Below are 25,888 nucleotides of genomic sequence, written 5' to 3' on the forward strand. Positions count from 1 at the left end.
TGCCTGAAACTGCAGCTTCCTAACCATCACTACAAACATGCACATCACCTCACTCGGGTGTGTTTTAAACAACACTTCACATATATTCCATTTCTGTTCAAACATGTATATACTTCCCTGTACATGGCACTACATTCACCCGTTCGCTTTATGCAAAGATTATTGACAGGAAAAACCAGACAGAAATGGCTTTATTTGCATTTTAGGCTGCATAGACATGCACCTGACGCCAGGTACCCAGGGGAGGCAACTTCCATGTCAACACCCAAGTTTCCTTCCGGGTCCTATCTTTCTCCTTGGGAGCTACTCGGCAAAACAAACACAACAATCACAACAACAACTACAACTACAACTGGACATGTCATGATAGACAAATAGAATGAAAATAAGGCATTTCTATTTTTGATTGGTTTTTCCAGGGGAGAGCGCGAACGCAGTCCCCCACACTTATAAATTGCGCACCCGAGTCGTCCACATTTGGGATGATCGCAGGGGTCAACCAAGCCGATGTGCAATGGAAAGGTCTCGCCCCGGGCCCACAGCCTTGCGGATCACTGTAAAGCCTGTGCCAGGTAAGTATGCCTGAAACTGCAGCTTCCTAACCATCACTACAAACATGCACATCACCTCACTCGGGTGTGTTTTAAACAACACTTCACATATATTCCATTTCTGTTCAAACATGTATATACTTCCCTGTACATGGCACTACATTCACCCGTTCGCTTTATGCAAAGATTATTGACAGGAAAAACCAGACAGAAATGGCTTTATTTGCATTTTAGGCTGCATAGACATGCACCTGACGCCAGGTACCCAGGGGAGGCAACTTCCATGTCAACACCCAAGTTTCCTTCCGGGTCCTATCTTTCTCCTTGGGAGCTACTCGGCAAAACAAACACAACAATCACAACAACAACTACAACTACAACTGGACATGTCATGATAGACAAATAGAATGAAAATAAGGCATTTCTATTTTTGATTGGTTTTTCCAGGGGAGAGCGCGAACGCAGTCCCCCACACTTATAAATTGCGCACCCGAGTCGTCCACATTTGGGATGATCGCAGGGGTCAACCAAGCCGATGTGCAATGGAAAGGTCTCGCCCCGGGCCCACAGCCTTGCGGATCACTGTAAAGCCTGTGCCAGGTAAGTATGCCTGAAACTGCAGCTTCCTAACCATCACTACAAACATGCACATCACCTCACTCGGGTGTGTTTTAAACAACACTTCACATATATTCCATTTCTGTTCAAACATGTATATACTTCCCTGTACATGGCACTACATTCACCCGTTCGCTTTATGCAAAGATTATTGACAGGAAAAACCAGACAGAAATGGCTTTATTTGCATTTTAGGCTGCATAGACATGCACCTGACGCCAGGTACCCAGGGGAGGCAACTTCCATGTCAACACCCAAGTTTCCTTCCGGGTCCTATCTTTCTCCTTGGGAGCTACTCGGCAAAACAAACACAACAATCACAACAACAACTACAACTACAACTGGACATGTCATGATAGACAAATAGAATGAAAATAAGGCATTTCTATTTTTGATTGGTTTTTCCAGGGGAGAGCGCGAACGCAGTCCCCCACACTTATAAATTGCGCACCCGAGTCGTCCACATTTGGGATGATCGCAGGGGTCAACCAAGCCGATGTGCAATGGAAAGGTCTCGCCCCGGGCCCACAGCCTTGCGGATCACTGTAAAGCCTGTGCCAGGTAAGTATGCCTGAAACTGCAGCTTCCTAACCATCACTACAAACATGCACATCACCTCACTCGGGTGTGTTTTAAACAACACTTCACATATATTCCATTTCTGTTCAAACATGTATATACTTCCCTGTACATGGCACTACATTCACCCGTTCGCTTTATGCAAAGATTATTGACAGGAAAAACCAGACAGAAATGGCTTTATTTGCATTTTAGGCTGCATAGACATGCACCTGACGCCAGGTACCCAGGGGAGGCAACTTCCATGTCAACACCCAAGTTTCCTTCCGGGTCCTATCTTTCTCCTTGGGAGCTACTCGGCAAAACAAACACAACAATCACAACAACAACTACAACTACAACTGGACATGTCATGATAGACAAATAGAATGAAAATAAGGCATTTCTATTTTTGATTGGTTTTTCCAGGGGAGAGCGCGAACGCAGTCCCCCACACTTATAAATTGCGCACCCGAGTCGTCCACATTTGGGATGATCGCAGGGGTCAACCAAGCCGATGTGCAATGGAAAGGTCTCGCCCCGGGCCCACAGCCTTGTTTTTTTTGTTTTTTTTTTTTTTTGTTTTTAATAAAGTTTATTTCGGTTAAATGGCCCTAAGAACAATTCTCCCCAGACACCTTTAGCGATAGCAATGTACATGGTAAGACTTACATTATATGAATGATGATGAAGAAAGTAATGATGTTTAAAAATAAGGTGTCTGGGTCCTAATAGTCATTCCCTAATATGTACACGGACAGGAAGACTATTTACAAAGGGGTGTGTACAAACTCAGGGTGGAAGTTACTTTACAATATTTACAATATACATGTACAGACTATGGTATGTGTTTACATTGATATATTAGGTATTTTGTTTTTTAAAAAGTAAAATCCACCTTATTGTTGTTGACGGTGCAGAACATTTGGGGTTGCACCCAGTAATGATTAAATAATACGTCAGACAAACGGGCCTTATCTACAACGATTCGAAAACGTAATCTTTCCAAAAAACGGGCAACAATACTTTCTTTAGTCACCCCTTTTCTTCCATGTTTAAAATTACACCTATCCACCCAAATCTGATGCTTGGCCAAACACACCAGGTATACAATAACACTTTTCCGATATTTACAATGGCAAAAAGATAACTGATTAAACCGAATTTTGTTAGCATTAACATCAATTAAGCCAAAAGATAGATCTAAAACCCATTTGCTGACAATACACCATAAAGTAGATACAATATCACAATTATAAAACAAATGCTCAACAGACTCGTTATTATTACAGAATGTACATTTTTTAATTAAAGAGTGTCGTTTACAAAAAAGGGTGAAATTTGTAGGTACAATATCATGTAGCAGACGCCAGGAGAAATTTTTTAATAAAGGATCAATAAACGGGTCGTTGAGCAATGTAAATGCAGACTTAAAGTTGACATTTGAAAAGTATTTGAAGATAGCAGGCTCTGTACATACATGAGGTATTAACAAATTATAAAATGGACCACTTTTAACAGGAATAAACCAATTATAATCAGGGTATAACGACTTAAAATATCTATATGATTCTAATACTTTCTTATAATATGCTGGCATGTATGCAGAATGAGGCAATAAATTAGACGCAAATTCTGGTTTGATATTTTTAAGTGAAAACCCTATCCAATAAAGCGCAAAACGAGCATATTTACAATTACTATTATTAATAATTTTATACAAATGAAACAGACGTAAAGCGTGTATTCGAGACGGTATATGAGGAAAGTTAACACCTCCAACATCTTTATTATTATGTATAACAGATCTAGGTAGGGGTTCATATAGATGGGATTCCCAAAAATAATCAAAAGATACTCGTGCGAAAATATCAACAAAGTGCTTGGGCATGTGCAACACAGATGCAACATACCACAGCTTTGACATGGCCATGACATTGCAAATAATAGATTTACCATATACTGATAAAAATCTATCTTTAAAAGCGAAATTTAGGATCCCGTGGAATTTTGTTAGAATTTTGTTCCAGTTATCATCAGGAGTGACATTTCTCCCAAAAACTACCCCCAAAATTTTACAAGAATCGGGCCATGATATACCGAAAGGATGATCGGCTGAAGAACACCATTTTCCAAAAGCTATGGCCTTTGTTTTGGCCATGTTCAGACGGGCGCCGGTACCACGAGCATACCATTCACTCACTTGAAGCAATCGCCTTACACTCATTTCATTTGCACATATACCAGTCCCATCGTCTGCGTAAGCAGATAATTTTGCTTCCTCATTAACACCTGGAATTTTAATGCCCCGAATTAATTTGTCACTCCTCACTCTTATCGCAAATGGTTCAAAAACTAAAACATATAACAAAGGGCTCAGGCTGCAACCTTGCCTAACACCCCTTCTCACAGGAAAGTTTTCCGAAAGATAGCCATTTACCAACACCAAGCTACTAACATTATTATATAACAGGCTGACCAAGTTGATGAACTCCGGACCAAACCCATACTGATGTAAGGCCTTAAACATAAAGTCGTGATTTACTCGATCAAAAGCCTTCTCTTGGTCGAGGCACACAAAGGCCACAGAATCTCCTTTTTGCTCCACATAATCAACTACATTCCGTAGGAGATGTATGTTGTCTGCTATAGATCTCCCCCTGATAGAACATGTCTGATCAGGGTGAACGACCTCAGCAATTACTTGTGATAACCGGTTTTCTATAACCCTTGACAATATTTTGTAATCAACATTTAGAAGACTGATAGGGCGCCAGTTACGTAATAATTGTGGATTTTTTGGGTCCTTACATAAAAGTGAAATACATCCTAGCTTTTGAGACTTACTGAGAGTACCTAAGTTTATGGACAAGTTATAGATGTGGAGTAAAATATCACCAAATATATTCCAGAAGACCAAGTAAAATTCCTTACTTAAACCATCCAACCCGGGGGCTTTATTATTATCCATCCCTTTTAGAGCTAATAATATTTCTTCCTTTGTTACAGCGCCCTCTAATAAGTCAGCCGAATCTCTATCTAAGGAAGGTAAATCTTCTAAAAATTCTGAGCAATAAAAATCATCAATTTCCTCAGGGGTATATAAATTTTGATAGAACTCCCTGCAATATCCAAGAATGGCATCATTTTTTTCATAAATTTTGGGACCATCCTCCAAACAACGGATGGTTTTATCTCCAGAGTGTCTGAATTCTGTTTTTAGAAAATATTTGGAGGGTTGTTCATTATTATCTAAAAGTTGAACTCTGGAGCGGATTACACTTCCTTTAACTTTATCATAATGATAATCATATAGTTGTGATTTGACTGCTTTTAACTGATCTGCATAACCGCCAGGCATATGGGATTCTGCATCCAGCAAATCTCTGTATCGTTTTTGAAGTTGGTGTAATACCTGTCTTTTTTCAATAGCCATCTTCTTACCGTATACCAAAACAAAAGATTTAATTTCCGCCTTTAGACTATCCCATTCCGAAAGAGACAAATCAGCCTGAACGTTCAAGGTTCCCCAAAAATTTAGAAATTCAGATACAAATGATTTATCTTTCAGCAAAGAGTTATTTAATTTCCAATACCCAGGCCCAACAGAGATACAGTCAAAAAGCTCCAAATCTAAAACACAATAATCGTGATCAGAGATGGAGCATGGCTGGACCTCACAACATTTTACCACCGGCATCAATGAAGCAGAGATATAAAATCTATCTAGCCGACAGCTGATATTTCCACCACGCCATGTTGTTAGAACCTTATCCTTATGTAAGGTTCGGAAAGGGTCAACCAATTTATATAGATTTAAATAGCGTTTCAGAATAGTTGCCCCCCCTGTCCCACAATTTGGATTACCACCAATTTTGTCCAAAAGGGTTGACAGAACACAGTTAAAATCTCCCCCAAATACAACAAGGCGACGAGTAACTAAATGATTATCTAAAGATAAAAGGAAATCCCTTCTATCTGAATAATTATTTGGAGCATAGATATTTATTAATCTAAAACAGTTGTCATCAATATCAATATCTAAAACAAAGAGCCTGCCATCAAAATCATAATGGAATTTTATAACATTAAATTTTAATCTGTTTGACAATAATATCCCAACCCCACGAGCATTGCCTGTGCCAAAACTCCAGAAGGCTTTACAGCCAAACTCTTTCTCCACAGTCGCTCCTTCTTTCACACACGCTACATGACATTCTTGCACAAATAAAATATCCACTTCTAATCTTTTCCATTCCTCATGTAACACTCGCCTTCTGGACCAACCCCTTAACCCTGCACAGTTAATAGTTGCGATTTTATACATATTTTAATATTTAATATAACAATATTGAAAAAACGTATCTATATACATCTGCTACACTGTAGATCAACATTTTTATGAACTTATTTACACATATAGACAAATAAAAACTAAGTGAAAGCAGATACTTACATACACTGTACTGTAATCCCGGCCATAAGCCGTCAAAAACACATAATCCATAATCGAATCTCAGAGTCCAGGGGCATAGTCGAATCGTCAACGTATATCCACAACACATTTTGAAGAGTTAAGTTATGATACTTTCCGGACTTCCAGTATCATCGGAATCTACCTGATGTGGGGGGTTTCCAAACCAATTAGTGAGTTCTCTCCTATGAATGTCATCCAAAGTGTCATCCACAAACTTGGCTGATTTGTCCCTATGCTTTATAGGAGAGGATGCTCTTTTCCTGTTTGTCGAATCTGATGGCACAGTGTCTATCTTGTCTGATTCTCCTTCACCTAAGAGACTAAGGACATTGTCACCTGTGCTCAGTGAGCTGTTGGTCTCAAGTATGTTCTTATTCCCTTCGTCTGGTATAGAGTCTTTCTCCTGCATATGAGTGTCTTTGATCCCCTCCTGTTCACTCAACTCCTCCATCTCTTTCTCGACATCTTCTCTTTCTTCCATACAGGAAGTAGTGTCATTCCTGTTTCCGGTCACTGCCTGTGAGAAGGTTTTGGTCAGGGATGGCTTAGGGAGAATGACCCTCTTAACTCCTCCTTGGCATTCTCTTCTGACGTGTCCAACTTCTAAACACTTGAGACAAAGTGGTGGCCGACCCATCATGGTCAGTAGGAGTTGGAATGATCTGTCCAAGGTCTGTATTGTGATTAAATGAGGGATCCTGGATGTCTCCTCATAGGAAGTTTCCAAAATCACTTCATATGATCCCATGAGACACCCTTTGTCAAACTCGTTAACACTCATCTCCTCCTTGGCCGATATAACTTTGCCAAATCTCCCAAAAAATCTCTTTAGGAATAAACCTCCAAACTCTTCGGGGAGCCAATGAACTCGGATGCTGGTACGTACTCTATCCATCAAAGATAAACGTGCTGAGAGTTTTGCGTTGATTTCCAGGAAGGAGTCTTCATGCAGTCGTAGGGCCAAGGCCTCTGTTGACATAGTAACAAACCACTCTGTTACTTTCTCTCTCTTCGAAAGTCGAAAAACACTTCTTTTTCCGTACATCCTTTCAAGAAAAGGGAACAGTTTACTCCTGGTCACGGAAAACCTGTCAGGACCAATAAACTCCATGCGAATGACACATTTGCGAACTTCCATGAAGGTCTCAGACATCCTGGGTCCGTTTGCACTTAAAAGTACTGGCTCCATGGCGAAAAGGAATGGGGGGAGTCCGAAGACAAAGGACAAGATGCCCAGCCCGCCCGTAGACCTGTGAAAAAAGACAAATTAATACTCAATACTTCCTGAGGATCATGCACAGCCTGTGCCAGGTAAGTATGCCTGAAACTGCAGCTTCCTAACCATCACTACAAACATGCACATCACCTCACTCGGGTGTGTTTTAAACAACACTTCACATATATTCCATTTCTGTTCAAACATGTATATACTTCCCTGTACATGGCACTACATTCACCCGTTCGCTTTATGCAAAGATTATTGACAGGAAAAACCAGACAGAAATGGCTTTATTTGCATTTTAGGCTGCATAGACATGCACCTGACGCCAGGTACCCAGGGGAGGCAACTTCCATGTCAACACCCAAGTTTCCTTCCGGGTCCTATCTTTCTCCTTGGGAGCTACTCGGCAAAACAAACACAACAATCACAACAACAACTACAACTACAACTGGACATGTCATGATAGACAAATAGAATGAAAATAAGGCATTTCTATTTTTGATTGGTTTTTCCAGGGGAGAGCGCGAACGCAGTCCCCCACACTTATAAATTGCGCACCCGAGTCGTCCACATTTGGGATGATCGCAGGGGTCAACCAAGCCGATGTGCAATGGAAAGGTCTCGCCCCGGGCCCACAGCCTTGCGGATCACTGTAAAGCCTGTGCCAGGTAAGTATGCCTGAAACTGCAGCTTCCTAACCATCACTACAAACATGCACATCACCTCACTCGGGTGTGTTTTAAACAACACTTCACATATATTCCATTTCTGTTCAAACATGTATATACTTCCCTGTACATGGCACTACATTCACCCGTTCGCTTTATGCAAAGATTATTGACAGGAAAAACCAGACAGAAATGGCTTTATTTGCATTTTAGGCTGCATAGACATGCACCTGACGCCAGGTACCCAGGGGAGGCAACTTCCATGTCAACACCCAAGTTTCCTTCCGGGTCCTATCTTTCTCCTTGGGAGCTACTCGGCAAAACAAACACAACAATCACAACAACAACTACAACTACAACTGGACATGTCATGATAGACAAATAGAATGAAAATAAGGCATTTCTATTTTTGATTGGTTTTTCCAGGGGAGAGCGCGAACGCAGTCCCCCACACTTATAAATTGCGCACCCGAGTCGTCCACATTTGGGATGATCGCAGGGGTCAACCAAGCCGATGTGCAATGGAAAGGTCTCGCCCCGGGCCCACAGCCTTGCGGATCACTGTAAAGCCTGTGCCAGGTAAGTATGCCTGAAACTGCAGCTTCCTAACCATCACTACAAACATGCACATCACCTCACTCGGGTGTGTTTTAAACAACACTTCACATATATTCCATTTCTGTTCAAACATGTATATACTTCCCTGTACATGGCACTACATTCACCCGTTCGCTTTATGCAAAGATTATTGACAGGAAAAACCAGACAGAAATGGCTTTATTTGCATTTTAGGCTGCATAGACATGCACCTGACGCCAGGTACCCAGGGGAGGCAACTTCCATGTCAACACCCAAGTTTCCTTCCGGGTCCTATCTTTCTCCTTGGGAGCTACTCGGCAAAACAAACACAACAATCACAACAACAACTACAACTACAACTGGACATGTCATGATAGACAAATAGAATGAAAATAAGGCATTTCTATTTTTGATTGGTTTTTCCAGGGGAGAGCGCGAACGCAGTCCCCCACACTTATAAATTGCGCACCCGAGTCGTCCACATTTGGGATGATCGCAGGGGTCAACCAAGCCGATGTGCAATGGAAAGGTCTCGCCCCGGGCCCACAGCCTTGCGGATCACTGTAAAGCCTGTGCCAGGTAAGTATGCCTGAAACTGCAGCTTCCTAACCATCACTACAAACATGCACATCACCTCACTCGGGTGTGTTTTAAACAACACTTCACATATATTCCATTTCTGTTCAAACATGTATATACTTCCCTGTACATGGCACTACATTCACCCGTTCGCTTTATGCAAAGATTATTGACAGGAAAAACCAGACAGAAATGGCTTTATTTGCATTTTAGGCTGCATAGACATGCACCTGACGCCAGGTACCCAGGGGAGGCAACTTCCATGTCAACACCCAAGTTTCCTTCCGGGTCCTATCTTTCTCCTTGGGAGCTACTCGGCAAAACAAACACAACAATCACAACAACAACTACAACTACAACTGGACATGTCATGATAGACAAATAGAATGAAAATAAGGCATTTCTATTTTTGATTGGTTTTTCCAGGGGAGAGCGCGAACGCAGTCCCCCACACTTATAAATTGCGCACCCGAGTCGTCCACATTTGGGATGATCGCAGGGGTCAACCAAGCCGATGTGCAATGGAAAGGTCTCGCCCCGGGCCCACAGCCTTTTTTTTTTTTTTTTGTTTTTAATAAAGTTTATTTTCATTTAAATGGCCCTAAGAACAATGCTCCCCAGACACCTTGAAGGATAGCAATGGACATGATAAAACATACTTTAAATGAAAATGGCGATGAAGAAAGGAATGATGATTAAAAGAAAAGGTGCCTGGGTCCTAATAGTCTATCCATATAACTTATTTTCACATGGGATGGTAGACTATAGTGTCGGGGTGATTACAAAACTAAAGGTGGAAAGTACATACAATAATATAATTATATATATGATATTCTTCATAAACAGTCTTTATAGTGATCAATTAAAATGTAAATTCCACCTTGTTATTGTTGACGGTGCAGAACAATGAACACTGTACCCAGTAAAGATTAAATAAATTGTCAGGCAAACGGGCTTTGTCAACTACGATACGAAAACGTAACCTTTCCAAAAAATGGGCGACAATACTTTCCTTTGTCACCCCTTTCCTACCATTTTTTACATGACACCTATCAACCCAAATCTGATGCTTGGCCAAACACACCAGGTACACCATGATGCTTTTCCGATATTTACAATGACAAAAGGATAACTGATTAAACCGAATCTTATTAGCATTTAAATCCATCAAGCCAAAAGATAAATCCAAAACCCATTTGCTGACGATATTCCACAAAGTAGAGACCATATTGCAATTGTAAAACAGATGCTCAACAGACTCATTTTCATTGCAAAATGTACATTTTTTAATGAGGGAATGGCGTTTGCAAAAAAGAGTAAAGTTAGTTGGGACAATGTCATGAAGAAGACGCCAGGAGAAATTTTTAACAAGGGGATCTATGAATGTGTCGTTGAGCAATGTGAAGGCAGATTTAAATTGTACGTTAGAAAAATACTTAAAGATAGCAGGCTCTGTACATACATGGGCAATCAACAGTTTATAAAATACACCACTTCTTACAGGGACACTCCAATCATAATCAGGATATAACGAATTAAAATATCTATATGAGTCTAACACTTTTTTATAATAGGGAGGGATATATGCAGAGTGTGGCGTTAAATTTGAAGCGAATTCAGGTTTGATATGCTTCAGTGAAAAGCCAATCCAGTAGAGCGCAAAACAGGAATATTTACACTGACTATTAGTAATGATTTTATATAAATGGTAAAGACGTAAAGCATGCAGACGAGAAGGGATATGGGGAAAATTAACACCTCCAACATCTATATTATTATATAAAATAGTCCTCGAGAGAGGTTCAAATAGATGGGATTCCCAAAAATAATCAAATGCTACTCGTGTGAAAATATCAACAAAGTGCTTGGGCATGTGCAATACAGATGCAACATACCACAACTTTGACATGGCCATGACGTTACAGATTACAGATTTACCATATACTGATAAAAATCTGTCTTTAAATGCAAAATTTAGAACCCCGTGGAATTTTGTTAAAATTTTGTTCCAATTATCATCAGGAGTGACATTCTTACCAAAAACTACCCCCAAAATTTTACAAGAGTCGGGCCATGATATACCAAAAGGGTGGTCGGCCGAAGAACACCATTTCCCAAAAGATATGGCTTTGGTTTTAGCCATGTTCAAACGAGCACCAGTACCACGAGCATACCACTCACTCACTTGAAGCAAACGTCTGACACTCATCTCATTCGCACAAATACCAGTCCCATCGTCCGCATAGGCAGAAATTTTGGCTTCTTCGTTAACACCGGGAATTTTTATGCCCTTAATTAATTTATCACTCCTCACTTTAATAGCAAAAGGTTCAAAAACTAAAACATATAACAAAGGGCTTAGGCTGCAGCCTTGCCTGACCCCCCTCCTCACGGGGAATGTATCCGAGAGATTACCATTTACCAACACTGTACTTTGGACATTATTGTATAACAGGCTGACCAGGTTGATAAACTCTGGACCAAACCCATACTGATGTAAGGCCTTGAACATGAATTCATGGTTTACCCGATCAAAAGCCTTCTCTTGATCAAGACAAACAAAGGCCACAGAATCTCCTTTTTGCTCCACATAATCAACTACATTTCGTAGAAGATGTATGTTGTCTGCTATTGATCTGCCTCTGATAGAACATGTCTGATCAGGATGCACAATCTCAGCAATAACTGATGACAACCGGCTTTGTACAACTCTAGATAATATTTTGTAATCTACGTTTAACAGACTAATAGGGCGCCAATTTCGTAACAATTGAGGATTTTTAGGGTCCTTACATAACAGAGAGATACATCCTAGTTTTTGTGAATTGCTAAGAGTACCCAATTTTATTGATAAATTATAAATGTGTACTAAAATATCTTGAAATAGTGGCCAAAACGTTATGTAAAACTCTTTACTTAAACCATCCATCCCTGGGGCTTTATTGTTATCCATCCCTTTTAAAGCAAATAAAATCTCCTCTTTTGTCACAGCTCCCTCTAGACTATCAGCTGAAGCGCTATCCAAGAAAGGCAAGTCCTCAATGAATTCTGAACAGTAAAAATCATCAATTTCCTCAGGGGTATATAAGTTTTCATAGAACTCCCTGCAATAGTTACGAATAGAATCATTTTTGTCATAGATTTCAGAACCATTCTCCAAAACTCGAATGATTTTATCTCCAGAGCGCTTAAATTCAGACTTTAAGAAATGTTTAGATGGTTGTTCATTATTTTCTAAGACTTGCACTCTGGAGCGGATTGCACTTCCTTGTACCTTATCATAATGAAAGTCATAAAGTTGTGATTTGATCGCTTTTAACTGCTCTACATACTCCCCAGGCCTCTGACTTTCTGCAGTTAGCAGATCTCTGTATCGCCTTTGAAGCTGCTGTAAAATCTGTCTTTTATTGGCAGCTGACTTTTTCCCATACCCCAAAACAAAAGTTTTAATTTGAGCTTTAAAGCTATCCCAATCCGAAAGAGACAAATCAGCCTGAACATGTAAAGATTCCCAAAATTTCTGAAATTCCGACACAAAAGATTTGTCTTTGAGCAAGGAATTATTAAATTTCCAATAACCAGGTCCTACAGAGATGCAATCAACAACCTCCAAACCTAGAACACAATAATCGTGATCAGAAATGGAACATGGCTGAACATCACAACTTTTGACAGCCGGTATTAATGGAGCAGAGATATAAAATCGATCTAGCCGACAGCTAATATTTCCACCTCGCCACGTTGTCCTAACTTTAGTTTTATGTAAATCCCGAAAAGGGTCTATTAATTTATATAAATTTAGGTAACGCTTCAAAATAGTTGCCCCCCCAGTACCACAATTTGGATTCCCGCCAATTTTGTCCAAAACAGTAGATAAAACACAATTAAAATCTCCCCCAAGAACAACAAGACGGCGAGTAACAAAATAATTTTCTAAAGATAATAGGAAATCCCGTCTCTCTGAGTAATGGTTTGGTGCATAAATATTTATAAGCCTAAAACAATTATTATCTATATCAATATCTAAAACAAAGAGCCTGCCGTCAAAATCATAATGGAAATGTACAATATTAAAATTTAATTTATGAGATAATAAAATGCCAACGCCACGTGCATTTCCGGTACCAAAACTCCAGAAGGCTTTACATCCAAATTCTTTCTCTACAGTCTCTCCTTCTTTCACACAGGCCACATGAGATTCTTGCATAAATAAAATATCAACATTCATTCTCTTCCACTCTTCACACAACACACGCCTTCTGGTACTACCCCTTATCCCCGCACAATTTATCGTAGCAATCTTATACATTAGAATTTATGTAGAATAATTTGGTGGATATCACCAAACAAACACAATAATAAATGATGATGAAACATAAGTTACATAACAATCTATTGTTGTAAAAGCAGCATATGAATAAAATATTAACACGCAATATACATACCAAAAGGGGATCCCAGCAAACGCCGTATATAGTAAATTGCTGATCCATAATCGTAATCCAAGGGCATATCCATATCGTCAACAGAATACAATAACACATAAATCCAATATCCATAATCATTGTCCTGGGGCATGTCCAAATCGTTAACATTTTTTTTGCACACATATCTGGGTCTGTTATGTAATACTGTCTGTGGCACTTGATTCGTCTGTATCGATGTCGATGGCCTGTGCATGATTTTCCCAGTTGTTGGCTTCTCTTCTTAGTATGTCCCTACGTGTGTCTCTCACCATTTTTGCTCCAATGTTTTTATTATTTGGTGAACGCGGTCGTTTTCTCTGGGGGCCCTCCTGAGTAAGCAGGTTCACATTCGTAACATTGTTCTGCGAATCTTCTGGCACATCCTCCACTGGCACATCCTCCACTGGCACATCCTCCACTGGCACATCCTCAATATTCTCATTTTCGACCTCTGACCAGTCATTCTTAGCACCAATGGCATTTTCAATGTCCTTCCGTATCTCTTCCTCGGTCTCCTCTACCGCTTGTGTATCCACATCTGCTTCCTCATCCACATACGATCTCTGTTCTTTTCTTCCGGTTGACAGGGCCTCTGAGTAAGATTTCCTAAAGTGTGGTTTTGTTGAGACTTTCTGAGTTCCTGGGCATTCTCTCCTCAAGTGCCCCACAACTTGACACTTTAAACACAAGGGTGGCCTTCCTGCCATCGTGAATAGCAAAGGGAAACATCTGGTCGGTGTTTCGAAATTCACTAGGTGGGGAATTCCGGATACCTCTTCATTCCTCATCTCCATGATGTCATTGTACGATCCTAAAAGGCACCCCTCATCAAAAGTGTTCTTACTAATTTCCTCCGTAGCTGAGATAACTGTCCCATAATCCTGAAAGAATCTTTCCAAAAAGGTACCTCCAAATTCTTCGGGTAGCCAGTGCACCCTCACAGACACCTTTACCTTGTCAACTAGGGAGAAGTGCACCCCGAGATTTGATGTTAAGTCATGGTAGCTTTCCGCATGAAGTTGGTTGGCAAGCTCCTCAGATGAGACGGTCACAAACCATTCAGTAACCTTCTCCCTTCTGGACAGTCTTCTGACGCTATCTGCTCCGAAGGTTTTAGTCAAAAAGGTATACAACTTCGATCTCGTCACTGAAAATCTGTCGGGTCCAACAAACTCCAGCTTCACTACTTGCTTCCTGATGTCCATTGTGGTCTCAGAGCTCCTAGGACCATTCCTAGAGAAACGAATCGGATCCATGACTAACAAAATGAGGGGAGTCCAAAGACGTAGGAACAAGTCCTGCCCGCTCGTCGACCTGTGAAAGAAAAATCAATTCTCGAATACTTCCTGCTGATCGCTGTAAAGCCTGTGCCAGGTAAGTATGCCTGAAACTGCAGCTTCCTAACCATCACTACAAACATGCACATCACCTCACTCGGGTGTGTTTTAAACAACACTTCACATATATTCCATTTCTGTTCAAACATGTATATACTTCCCTGTACATGGCACTACATTCACCCGTTCGCTTTATGCAAAGATTATTGACAGGAAAAACCAGACAGAAATGGCTTTATTTGCATTTTAGGCTGCATAGACATGCACCTGACGCCAGGTACCCAGGGGAGGCAACTTCCATGTCAACACCCAAGTTTCCTTCCGGGTCCTATCTTTCTCCTTGGGAGCTACTCGGCAAAACAAACACAACAATCACAACAACAACTACAACTACAACTGGACATGTCATGATAGACAAATAGAATGAAAATAAGGCATTTCTATTTTTGATTGGTTTTTCCAGGGGAGAGCGCGATCGCAGTCCCCCACACTTATAAATTGCGCACCCGAGTCGTCCACATTTGGGATGATCGCAGGGGTCAACCAAGCCGATGTGCAATGGAAAGGTCTCGCCCCGGGCCCACAGCCTTGCGGATCACTGTAAAGCCTGTGCCAGGTAAGTATGCCTGAAACTGCAGCTTCCTAACCATCACTACAAACATGCACATCACCTCACTCGGGTGTGTTTTAAACAACACTTCACATATATTCCATTTCTGTTCAAACATGTATATACTTCCCTGTACATGGCACTACATTCACCCGTTCGCTTTATGCAAAGATTATTGACAGGAAAAACCAGACAGAAATGGCTTTATTTGCATTTTAGGCTGCATAGACATGCACCTGACGCCAGGTACCCAGGGGAGGCAACTTCCATGTCAACACCCAAGTTTCCTTCCGGGTCCTATCTTTCTCCTTGGGAGCTACTCGGCAAAACAAACACAACAATCACAACAACAACTACAACTACAACTGGACATGTCATGATAGACAAATAGAATGAAAATAAGGCATTTCTATTTTTGATTGGTTTTTCCAGGGGAGAGCGCGAACGCAGTCCCCCACACTTATAAATTGCGCACCCGAGTCGTCCACATTTGGGATGATCGCAGGGGTCAACCAAGCCGATGTGCAATGGAAAGGTCTCGCCCCGGGCCCACAGCCTTGCGGATCACTGTAAAGCCTGTGCCAGGTAAGTATGCCTGAAACTGCAGCTTCCTAACCATCACTACAAACATGCACATCACCTCACTCGGGTGTGTTTTAAACAACACTTCACATATATTCCATTTCTGTTCAAACATGTATATACTTCCCTGTACATGGCACTACATTCACCCGTTCGCTTTATGCAAAGATTATTGACAGGAAAAACCAGACAGAAATGGCTTTATTTGCATTTTAGGCTGCATAGACATGCACCTGACGCCAGGTACCCAGGGGAGGCAACTTCGATGTCAACACCCAAGTTTCCTTCCGGGTCCTATCTTTCTCCTTGGGAGCTACTCGGCAAAACAAACACAACAATCACAACAACAACTACAACTACAACTGGACATGTCATGATAGACAAATAGAATGAAAATAAGGCATTTCTATTTTTGATTGGTTTTTCCAGGGGAGAGCGCGAACGCAGTCCCCCACACTTATAAATTGCGCACCCGAGTCGTCCACATTTGGGATGATCGCAGGGGTCAACCAAGCCGATGTGCAATGGAAAGGTCTCGCCCCGGGCCCACAGCCTTGCGGATCACTGTAAAGCCTGTGCCAGGTAAGTATGCCTGAAACTGCAGCTTCCTAACCATCACTACAAACATGCACATCACCTCACTCGGGTGTGTTTTAAACAACACTTCACATATATTCCATTTCTGTTCAAACATGTATATACTTCCCTGTACATGGCACTACATTCACCCGTTCGCTTTATGCAAAGATTATTGACAGGAAAAACCAGACAGAAATGGCTTTATTTGCATTTTAGGCTGCATAGACATGCACCTGACGCCAGGTACCCAGGGGAGGCAACTTCCATGTCAACACCCAAGTTTCCTTCCGGGTCCTATCTTTCTCCTTGGGAGCTACTCGGCAAAACAAACACAACAATCACAACAACAACTACAACTACAACTGGACATGTCATGATAGACAAATAGAATGAAAATAAGGCATTTCTATTTTTGATTGGTTTTTCCAGGGGAGAGCGCGAACGCAGTCCCCCACACTTATAAATTGCGCACCCGAGTCGTCCACATTTGGGATGATCGCAGGGGTCAACCAAGCCGATGTGCAATGGAAAGGTCTCGCCCCGGGCCCACAGCCTTGCGGATCACTGTAAAGCCTGTGCCAGGTAAGTATGCCTGAAACTGCAGCTTCCTAACCATCACTACAAACATGCACATCACCTCACTCGGGTGTGTTTTAAACAACACTTCACATATATTCCATTTCTGTTCAAACATGTATATACTTCCCTGTACATGGCACTACATTCACCCGTTCGCTTTATGCAAAGATTATTGACAGGAAAAACCAGACAGAAATGGCTTTATTTGCATTTTAGGCTGCATAGACATGCACCTGACGCCAGGTACCCAGGGGAGGCAACTTCCATGTCAACACCCAAGTTTCCTTCCGGGTCCTATCTTTCTCCTTGGGAGCTACTCGGCAAAACAAACACAACAATCACAACAACAACTACAACTACAACTGGACATGTCATGATAGACAAATAGAATGAAAATAAGGCATTTCTATTTTTGATTGGTTTTTCCAGGGGAGAGCGCGAACGCAGTCCCCCACACTTATAAATTGCGCACCCGAGTCGTCCACATTTGGGATGATCGCAGGGGTCAACCAAGCCGATGTGCAATGGAAAGGTCTCGCCCCGGGCCCACAGCCTTGCGGATCACTGTAAAGCCTGTGCCAGGTAAGTATGCCTGAAACTGCAGCTTCCTAACCATCACTACAAACATGCACATCACCTCACTCGGGTGTGTTTTAAACAACACTTCACATATATTCCATTTCTGTTCAAACATGTATATACTTCCCTGTACATGGCACTACATTCACCCGTTCGCTTTATGCAAAGATTATTGACAGGAAAAACCAGACAGAAATGGCTTTATTTGCATTTTAGGCTGCATAGACATGCACCTGACGCCAGGTACCCAGGGGAGGCAACTTCCATGTCAACACCCAAGTTTCCTTCCGGGTCCTATCTTTCTCCTTGGGAGCTACTCGGCAAAACAAACACAACAATCACAACAACAACTACAACTACAACTGGACATGTCATGATAGACAAATAGAATGAAAATAAGGCATTTCTATTTTTGATTGGTTTTTCCAGGGGAGAGCGCGAACGCAGTCCCCCACACTTATAAATTGCGCACCCGAGTCGTCCACATTTGGGATGATCGCAGGGGTCAACCAAGCCGATGTGCAATGGAAAGGTCTCGCCCCGGGCCCACAGCCTTGCTTTTTTTTTTTTTTTTTTTGTTTTTGATAAAGTTTATTCACGGAAACTTTTACAAGTGCAGACAGTGCCTTGACCATCACCTCAAAAAATAAAAGAAAATATCACAGAGTTGAGATGATGGCCATTAACAATATACTTTTTAAAGAAGAAGGAAACTATTGGTATGAACTCTTGTAATCATTTTGTCTTTAAGTCTTTTTTGTAAACAGATTAACTCATGTTATTTCAATGGGAAAGTCAATCTCAGCAAAAAGGAGTCCTTTTGGAACTGCAGTACGTTCTGCTTTTTCTCTAATTCTCTTCTCTAAACTTTTTATATTTACAGACACTTCCTTATCTGCCATTCCTTTCGATTTCCAGGCTTTCATGATTTCCTTTAAGTGTTCCTCATTAATTTCAACAGCTGAAAAGTGTGAGTCCTGACGCCTGGTTATTTTAGTACTGACAGTAATCTTCCATGGTTTTTTTACAACCTTTGTGTCCTTACGGTCTGGCAGTAGTTCACTTTGCGATGACTGTTCCGCCCAACTAGCAACTGACGTGTCTGAACTGTTTGGTGATGAAGTCACTTCAGTCTCTTTTTCTACATTCTTCTTCTTCTTTTTATCTTTCAGTTTTTCCTCATCCTGATGTGAAGGTTGCTTCCTCTTGCCTTCTGAATCTATCACATTCATGAGTATGTGATCTGACTGCTTTGAAATTTCTCGCATTTCTGTTGAAACTAGTTTATCTGCTGGAACTGTAATCACTAACTCTGTCTCCACAACAGGAACTGGACTGGCAACACTCTCCATATCATTATCATCATCTTCCTCAGACTCATTTTCCATTTCAATAGCGAAAGTTTGTTCTTTGAGCTGTTTTGCACGAGCAGAAGTTGCAGATGAACTTGTTCCAGGGCATGCTGATCTTACATGACCAAGAGAGTGACACCTTAGGCATATTGGCGATCGTCCAGGAGCTGTTATTAGCATAGACTGTTTCTCTCCAAATCTAACCACGTGAGGAATCTTGTCTTTCTCGTCTTCTGTCAACTCCATTTTGACAATTCGAACCCCGGAAAACACTTGCATGCTGTCTACTTCCACATATTCTCTTAAAACATCCACAACTTTACCAAACTTGGAGAAGTAATCCCGAACGAAGGATGATCTCACAGTGGCGTGGAGCCAATGAATCCGTAATGGAACAAAAAAACGTCCATATTCATAGAAGAAGATCTTCTCATTCCCATAAGCAACACTTTGCAGATCGGTAAGTTTCTTGGCTTCTTCCTCCGAGTCCATTGTCAGAAAGACTTGTCCATAATGTTCAGTTTTCCATATACCTGAACAGTGTTCAATAGAAAAGTCTGGCACAGATGACTTTAGGAGTTGAACATACTCTGGTACTGTGGAGATCCTGGATGTGGTGTGAATCCGAACTGTCCTGTTCTCAACATCCTTGTCAATACATTCTTCAGGAATGGAGCCAGCGTTGATGGTAACAGTAGAAGCCATTGTATGTGAGGGGAGACTACTCAAAGTCACACAGTTAAAAACTGATGCCCACTCGTAGACCTGTAAGAAAACAAAAATTAGAACTCATATACTTAGTCACTGGAAAGCCTGTGCCAGGTAAGTATGCCTGAAACTGCAGCTTCCTAACCATCACTACAAACATGCACATCACCTCACTCGGGTGTGTTTTAAACAACACTTCACATATATTCCATTTCTGTTCAAACATGTATATACTTCCCTGTACATGGCACTACATTCACCCGTTCGCTTTATGCAAAGATTATTGACAGGAAAAACCAGACAGAAATGGCTTTATTTGCATTTTAGGCTGCATAGACATGCACCTGACGCCAGGTACCCAGGGGAGGCAACTTCCATGTCAACACCCAAGTTTCCTTCCGGGTCCTATCTTTCTCCTTGGGAGCTACTCGGCAAAACAAACACAACAATCACAACAACAACTACAACTACAACTGGACATGTCATGATAGACAAATAGAATGAAAATAAGGCATTTCTATTTTTGATTGGTTTTTCCAGGGGAGAGCGCGAACGCAGTCCCCCACACTTATAAATTGCGCACCCGAGTCGTCCACATTTGGGATGATCGCAGGGGTCAACCAAGCCGATGTGCAATGGAAAGGTCTCGCCCCGGGCCCACAGCCTTGCGGATCACTGTAAAGCCTGTGCCAGGTAAGTATGCCTGAAACTGCAGCTTCCTAACCATCACTACAAACATGCACATCACCTCACTCGGGTGTGTTTTAAACAACACTTCACATATATTCCATTTCTGTTCAAACATGTATATACTTCCCTGTACATGGCACTACATTCACCCGTTCGCTTTATGCAAAGATTATTGACAGGAAAAACCAGACAGAAATGGCTTTATTTGCATTTTAGGCTGCATAGACATGCACCTGACGCCAGGTACCCAGGGGAGGCAACTTCCATGTCAACACCCAAGTTTCCTTCCGGGTCCTATCTTTCTCCTTGGGAGCTACTCGGCAAAACAAACACAACAATCACAACAACAACTACAACTACAACTGGACATGTCATGATAGACAAATAGAATGAAAATAAGGCATTTCTATTTTTGATTGGTTTTTCCAGGGGAGAGCGCGAACGCAGTCCCCCACACTTATAAATTGCGCACCCGAGTCGTCCACATTTGGGATGATCGCAGGGGTCAACCAAGCCGATGTGCAATGGAAAGGTCTCGCCCCGGGCCCACAGCCTTGCGGATCACTGTAAAGCCTGTGCCAGGTAAGTATGCCTGAAACTGCAGCTTCCTAACCATCACTACAAACATGCACATCACCTCACTCGGGTGTGTTTTAAACAACACTTCACATATATTCCATTTCTGTTCAAACATGTATATACTTCCCTGTACATGGCACTACATTCACCCGTTCGCTTTATGCAAAGATTATTGACAGGAAAAACCAGACAGAAATGGCTTTATTTGCATTTTAGGCTGCATAGACATGCACCTGACGCCAGGTACCCAGGGGAGGCAACTTCCATGTCAACACCCAAGTTTCCTTCCGGGTCCTATCTTTCTCCTTGGGAGCTACTCGGCAAAACAAACACAACAATCACAACAACAACTACAACTACAACTGGACATGTCATGATAGACAAATAGAATGAAAATAAGGCATTTCTATTTTTGATTGGTTTTTCCAGGGGAGAGCGCGAACGCAGTCCCCCACACTTATAAATTGCGCACCCGAGTCGTCCACATTTGGGATGATCGCAGGGGTCAACCAAGCCGATGTGCAATGGAAAGGTCTCGCCCCGGGCCCACAGCCTTGCGGATCACTGTAAAGCCTGTGCCAGGTAAGTATGCCTGAAACTGCAGCTTCCTAACCATCACTACAAACATGCACATCACCTCACTCGGGTGTGTTTTAAACAACACTTCACATATATTCCATTTCTGTTCAAACATGTATATACTTCCCTGTACATGGCACTACATTCACCCGTTCGCTTTATGCAAAGATTATTGACAGGAAAAACCAGACAGAAATGGCTTTATTTGCATTTTAGGCTGCATAGACATGCACCTGACGCCAGGTACCCAGGGGAGGCAACTTCCATGTCAACACCCAAGTTTCCTTCCGGGTCCTATCTTTCTCCTTGGGAGCTACTCGGCAAAACAAACACAACAATCACAACAACAACTACAACTACAACTGGACATGTCATGATAGACAAATAGAATGAAAATAAGGCATTTCTATTTTTGATTGGTTTTTCCAGGGGAGAGCGCGAACGCAGTCCCCCACACTTATAAATTGCGCACCCGAGTCGTCCACATTTGGGATGATCGCAGGGGTCAACCAAGCCGATGTGCAATGGAAAGGTCTCGCCCCGGGCCCACAGCCTTGCGGATCACTGTAAAGCCTGTGCCAGGTAAGTATGCCTGAAACTGCAGCTTCCTAACCATCACTACAAACATGCACATCACCTCACTCGGGTGTGTTTTAAACAACACTTCACATATATTCCATTTCTGTTCAAACATGTATATACTTCCCTGTACATGGCACTACATTCACCCGTTCGCTTTATGCAAAGATTATTGACAGGAAAAACCAGACAGAAATGGCTTTATTTGCATTTTAGGCTGCATAGACATGCACCTGACGCCAGGTACCCAGGGGAGGCAACTTCCATGTCAACACCCAAGTTTCCTTCCGGGTCCTATCTTTCTCCTTGGGAGCTACTCGGCAAAACAAACACAACAATCACAACAACAACTACAACTACAACTGGACATGTCATGATAGACAAATAGAATGAAAATAAGGCATTTCTATTTTTGATTGGTTTTTCCAGGGGAGAGCGCGAACGCAGTCCCCCACACTTATAAATTGCGCACCCGAGTCGTCCACATTTGGGATGATCGCAGGGGTCAACCAAGCCGATGTGCAATGGAAAGGTCTCGCCCCGGGCCCACAGCCTTGCGGATCACTGTAAAGCCTGTGCCAGGTAAGTATGCCTGAAACTGCAGCTTCCTAACCATCACTACAAACATGCACATCACCTCACTCGGGTGTGTTTTAAACAACACTTCACATATATTCCATTTCTGTTCAAACATGTATATACTTCCCTGTACATGGCACTACATTCACCCGTTCGCTTTATGCAAAGATTATTGACAGGAAAAACCAGACAGAAATGGCTTTATTTGCATTTTAGGCTGCATAGACATGCACCTGACGCCAGGTACCCAGGGGAGGCAACTTCCATGTCAACACCCAAGTTTCCTTCCGGGTCCTATCTTTCTCCTTGGGAGCTACTCGGCAAAACAAACACAACAATCACAACAACAACTACAACTACAACTGGACATGTCATGATAGACAAATAGAATGAAAATAAGGCATTTCTATTTTTGATTGGTTTTTCCAGGGGAGAGCGCGAACGCAGTCCCCCACACTTATAAATTGCGCACCCGAGTCGTCCACATTTGGGATGATCGCAGGGGTCAACCAAGCCGATGTGCAATGGAAAGGTCTCGCCCCGGGCCCACAGCCTTGCGGATCACTGTAAAGCCTGTGCCAGGTAAGTATGCCTGAAACTGCAGCTTCCTAACCATCACTACAAACATGCACATCACCTCACTCGGGTGTGTTTTAAACAACACTTCACATATATTCCATTTCTGTTCAAACATGTATATACTTCCCTGTACATGGCACTACATTCACCCGTTCGCTTTATGCAAAGATTATTGACAGGAAAAACCAGACAGAAATGGCTTTATTTGCATTTTAGGCTGCATAGACATGCACCTGACGCCAGGTACCCAGGGGAGGCAACTTCCATGTCAACACCCAAGTTTCCTTCCGGGTCCTATCTTTCTCCTTGGGAGCTACTCGGCAAAACAAACACAACAATCACAACAACAACTACAACTACAACTGGACATGTCATGATAGACAAATAGAATGAAAATAAGGCATTTCTATTTTTGATTGGTTTTTCCAGGGGAGAGCGCGAACGCAGTCCCCCACACTTATAAATTGCGCACCCGAGTCGTCCACATTTGGGATGATCGCAGGGGTCAACCAAGCCGATGTGCAATGGAAAGGTCTCGCCCCGGGCCCACAGCCTTGTTTTTTTTTTTTTTTTTTTTTTTTTTTTTTTTTTTTTTTTTTTTTTTTTTTTTTTTTTTTTTTTTTTTTTTTTTTTTTTTTTTTTTTTTTTTTTTTTTTTTTTTTTTTGATAAAGTTTATTCCCGGAAACTTTTTACATTCGCAGACAGTGCTTTGACCATCATCTTTAGAAGAATGATATCACAGAGGTTAGATGATGGCCACTAACAATATACTTTTCTTAAAGAAGGAAATGCGTGAAAGTTAAACGTCCAAAAGGCAATTAAATATTTTTAAACACATTTGGGTCGATATACTGTTCAACTTCATCTTCTGTGACAGTAATCTCATACACAAAAGAATCACGTTTTATGGGAAGTTTCTGTTTTTCACCTTTTAACAACAAAACCTTCTGCAGTGAGTTACCGTACATAATACTTTGTTTCTTTGTCATTCCTTGTCTCCTGAAGTCTTTCCTAAGTCTCTCCAGTTCCTCAACATTTGTCTGAACACATGTGCTGTTTGAGTCTTTATTTCTGGTCATTTTCACCTTGCCAGTAAAAGTCTTCATTGGTTGAACTGTCTTCTTGGGTGTGTCACTATGTTCTGTATCCATCTTTGAAGTCTGTTCTGATTTCTCTTTACCAATAAAAGTCTTCAATGGTTGAGCCGTTTTCTTAGGTGTGTCACTATGGTCTGTATCCATCCTTGAAGTCTCTTCTGATCTAATACTTGTCTCACTTTTTTTCTTCTTTATGTTTTCATCTGACATGTCCTGTTGCAAAGGTTGTTTTCTCTTTCCTTCTGAATCGTTTTCACCTTGCTTCCGTGTGATTGGAGCTGGAGCTACATCTTTCTCTTCAACTGGAACAGTAATGACTAAATCTTCACTAGTCTGCTTCATACTGTGTACACTCTCCAAATCATCATCGTCATCATCATCATCATCATCATCCTCTGGAACATTTTCCACATCCAACGAGAAAGTTTGATCTCTCAGCTGTTTTTCCCGAGCAGCAATTTCAGCGGAACTGGTACCTGGGCACTTTGCTCTGACATGACCGAGAGAATGGCATCTTAAACAAATTGGGGATCTTCCAGGGACCGTTATCAGCATTGATTGTTTATCTCCGAATCTGACTAAGTGCGGGATCATTTCTTTTTCTTCTTCAGTCAACTCCATTTTTACAATTCGCACACCTGAGAAAACTTTTGTGTTGTCCACCTCCACATATTCCCGCAACACTTCGATAACCTTTCCAAACTTGGAGAAATAGTCCTGAAGAAACGAAGATTTCACCGTAGCATGAAGCCAGTGGATCCTAAGGGAAACGATAAATCGTCCATATTCGTAGAAATAGATCCTGTCATTCCCGAACACAACACTTTGAAGATCTGTTAAACGCTTTGCTTCCTCTACTGATCCCAAAGTAAGAAACACTTGTCCATATTGTTCTGTTTTCCATATCCCCGAACACTGGTCCAAGGAAAGGTCTGGCACAGCCGACTTGAGAAGATGAACGTACTCTGGTACAGTAAAAACTCTTGCCGTAGAGAAAATCCGGACGGTTCTACTCTCTACCTCTTTGTCAAAGTACTCCTCCGGAATAGGTCCAGCGTTTACAGCAGCAGTGTAGGACATGTTGAATGAGGGGAGACTAATTAAAGTCGCACAGTACAGAGACTGATACCCGCTCGTAGACCTGTAAAATGTAAAGAGTCA

General features: G+C 41.7%; 17 non-coding genes and 4 pseudogenes across 17 annotated transcripts; all 21 read right to left on the minus strand.

Moving 5' to 3' along the window:
- Window positions 1–416: 416 nt before the first annotated feature.
- Window positions 417–580, minus strand: LOC139477960 (U1 spliceosomal RNA). Its single transcript, XR_011654169.1, has one exon. It is a non-coding gene; the product is annotated as a U1 spliceosomal RNA (small nuclear RNA).
- Window positions 581–995: 415 nt separating this feature from the next.
- Window positions 996–1,159, minus strand: LOC139478058 (U1 spliceosomal RNA). Its single transcript, XR_011654252.1, has one exon. It is a non-coding gene; the product is annotated as a U1 spliceosomal RNA (small nuclear RNA).
- Window positions 1,160–1,574: 415 nt separating this feature from the next.
- On the minus strand, window positions 1,575–1,738 carry LOC139478069 (U1 spliceosomal RNA). Its single transcript, XR_011654263.1, has one exon. It is a non-coding gene; the product is annotated as a U1 spliceosomal RNA (small nuclear RNA).
- Window positions 1,739–2,153: 415 nt separating this feature from the next.
- Window positions 2,154–2,291, minus strand: LOC139478049 (U1 spliceosomal RNA; annotated as a pseudogene).
- Window positions 2,292–7,938: 5,647 nt separating this feature from the next.
- On the minus strand, window positions 7,939–8,102 carry LOC139478081 (U1 spliceosomal RNA). Its single transcript, XR_011654274.1, has one exon. It is a non-coding gene; the product is annotated as a U1 spliceosomal RNA (small nuclear RNA).
- A 415-nt stretch (window positions 8,103–8,517) lies between these two features.
- On the minus strand, window positions 8,518–8,681 carry LOC139478093 (U1 spliceosomal RNA). The gene has a single exon (XR_011654285.1). It is a non-coding gene; the product is annotated as a U1 spliceosomal RNA (small nuclear RNA).
- Window positions 8,682–9,096: 415 nt separating this feature from the next.
- On the minus strand, window positions 9,097–9,260 carry LOC139477966 (U1 spliceosomal RNA). Its single transcript, XR_011654175.1, has one exon. It is a non-coding gene; the product is annotated as a U1 spliceosomal RNA (small nuclear RNA).
- Window positions 9,261–9,675: 415 nt separating this feature from the next.
- On the minus strand, window positions 9,676–9,813 carry LOC139478051 (U1 spliceosomal RNA; annotated as a pseudogene).
- A 5,702-nt stretch (window positions 9,814–15,515) lies between these two features.
- Window positions 15,516–15,679, minus strand: LOC139478044 (U1 spliceosomal RNA). Its single transcript, XR_011654248.1, has one exon. It is a non-coding gene; the product is annotated as a U1 spliceosomal RNA (small nuclear RNA).
- A 415-nt stretch (window positions 15,680–16,094) lies between these two features.
- Window positions 16,095–16,258, minus strand: LOC139477977 (U1 spliceosomal RNA). Its single transcript, XR_011654186.1, has one exon. It is a non-coding gene; the product is annotated as a U1 spliceosomal RNA (small nuclear RNA).
- Window positions 16,259–16,673: 415 nt separating this feature from the next.
- On the minus strand, window positions 16,674–16,837 carry LOC139477988 (U1 spliceosomal RNA). The gene has a single exon (XR_011654197.1). It is a non-coding gene; the product is annotated as a U1 spliceosomal RNA (small nuclear RNA).
- A 415-nt stretch (window positions 16,838–17,252) lies between these two features.
- LOC139478000 (U1 spliceosomal RNA) lies at window positions 17,253–17,416 on the minus strand. Its single transcript, XR_011654208.1, has one exon. It is a non-coding gene; the product is annotated as a U1 spliceosomal RNA (small nuclear RNA).
- A 415-nt stretch (window positions 17,417–17,831) lies between these two features.
- LOC139478013 (U1 spliceosomal RNA) lies at window positions 17,832–17,995 on the minus strand. Its single transcript, XR_011654219.1, has one exon. It is a non-coding gene; the product is annotated as a U1 spliceosomal RNA (small nuclear RNA).
- A 415-nt stretch (window positions 17,996–18,410) lies between these two features.
- On the minus strand, window positions 18,411–18,548 carry LOC139478052 (U1 spliceosomal RNA; annotated as a pseudogene).
- Window positions 18,549–20,581: 2,033 nt separating this feature from the next.
- LOC139478025 (U1 spliceosomal RNA) lies at window positions 20,582–20,745 on the minus strand. Its single transcript, XR_011654230.1, has one exon. It is a non-coding gene; the product is annotated as a U1 spliceosomal RNA (small nuclear RNA).
- Window positions 20,746–21,160: 415 nt separating this feature from the next.
- On the minus strand, window positions 21,161–21,324 carry LOC139478036 (U1 spliceosomal RNA). The gene has a single exon (XR_011654241.1). It is a non-coding gene; the product is annotated as a U1 spliceosomal RNA (small nuclear RNA).
- Window positions 21,325–21,739: 415 nt separating this feature from the next.
- On the minus strand, window positions 21,740–21,903 carry LOC139478048 (U1 spliceosomal RNA). Its single transcript, XR_011654249.1, has one exon. It is a non-coding gene; the product is annotated as a U1 spliceosomal RNA (small nuclear RNA).
- Window positions 21,904–22,318: 415 nt separating this feature from the next.
- On the minus strand, window positions 22,319–22,482 carry LOC139478056 (U1 spliceosomal RNA). Its single transcript, XR_011654250.1, has one exon. It is a non-coding gene; the product is annotated as a U1 spliceosomal RNA (small nuclear RNA).
- A 415-nt stretch (window positions 22,483–22,897) lies between these two features.
- LOC139478057 (U1 spliceosomal RNA) lies at window positions 22,898–23,061 on the minus strand. Its single transcript, XR_011654251.1, has one exon. It is a non-coding gene; the product is annotated as a U1 spliceosomal RNA (small nuclear RNA).
- Window positions 23,062–23,476: 415 nt separating this feature from the next.
- LOC139478059 (U1 spliceosomal RNA) lies at window positions 23,477–23,640 on the minus strand. The gene has a single exon (XR_011654253.1). It is a non-coding gene; the product is annotated as a U1 spliceosomal RNA (small nuclear RNA).
- Window positions 23,641–24,055: 415 nt separating this feature from the next.
- On the minus strand, window positions 24,056–24,193 carry LOC139478046 (U1 spliceosomal RNA; annotated as a pseudogene).
- Window positions 24,194–25,888: the final 1,695 nt, after the last annotated feature.

The sequence above is a fragment of the Haliotis cracherodii genome, unplaced genomic scaffold, assembly GCF_022045235.1.
Source record: "Haliotis cracherodii isolate W230 unplaced genomic scaffold, xgHalCrac1.p SCAF_38, whole genome shotgun sequence".
Classification (NCBI taxonomy): Eukaryota; Metazoa; Mollusca; class Gastropoda; order Lepetellida; family Haliotidae; genus Haliotis; species Haliotis cracherodii.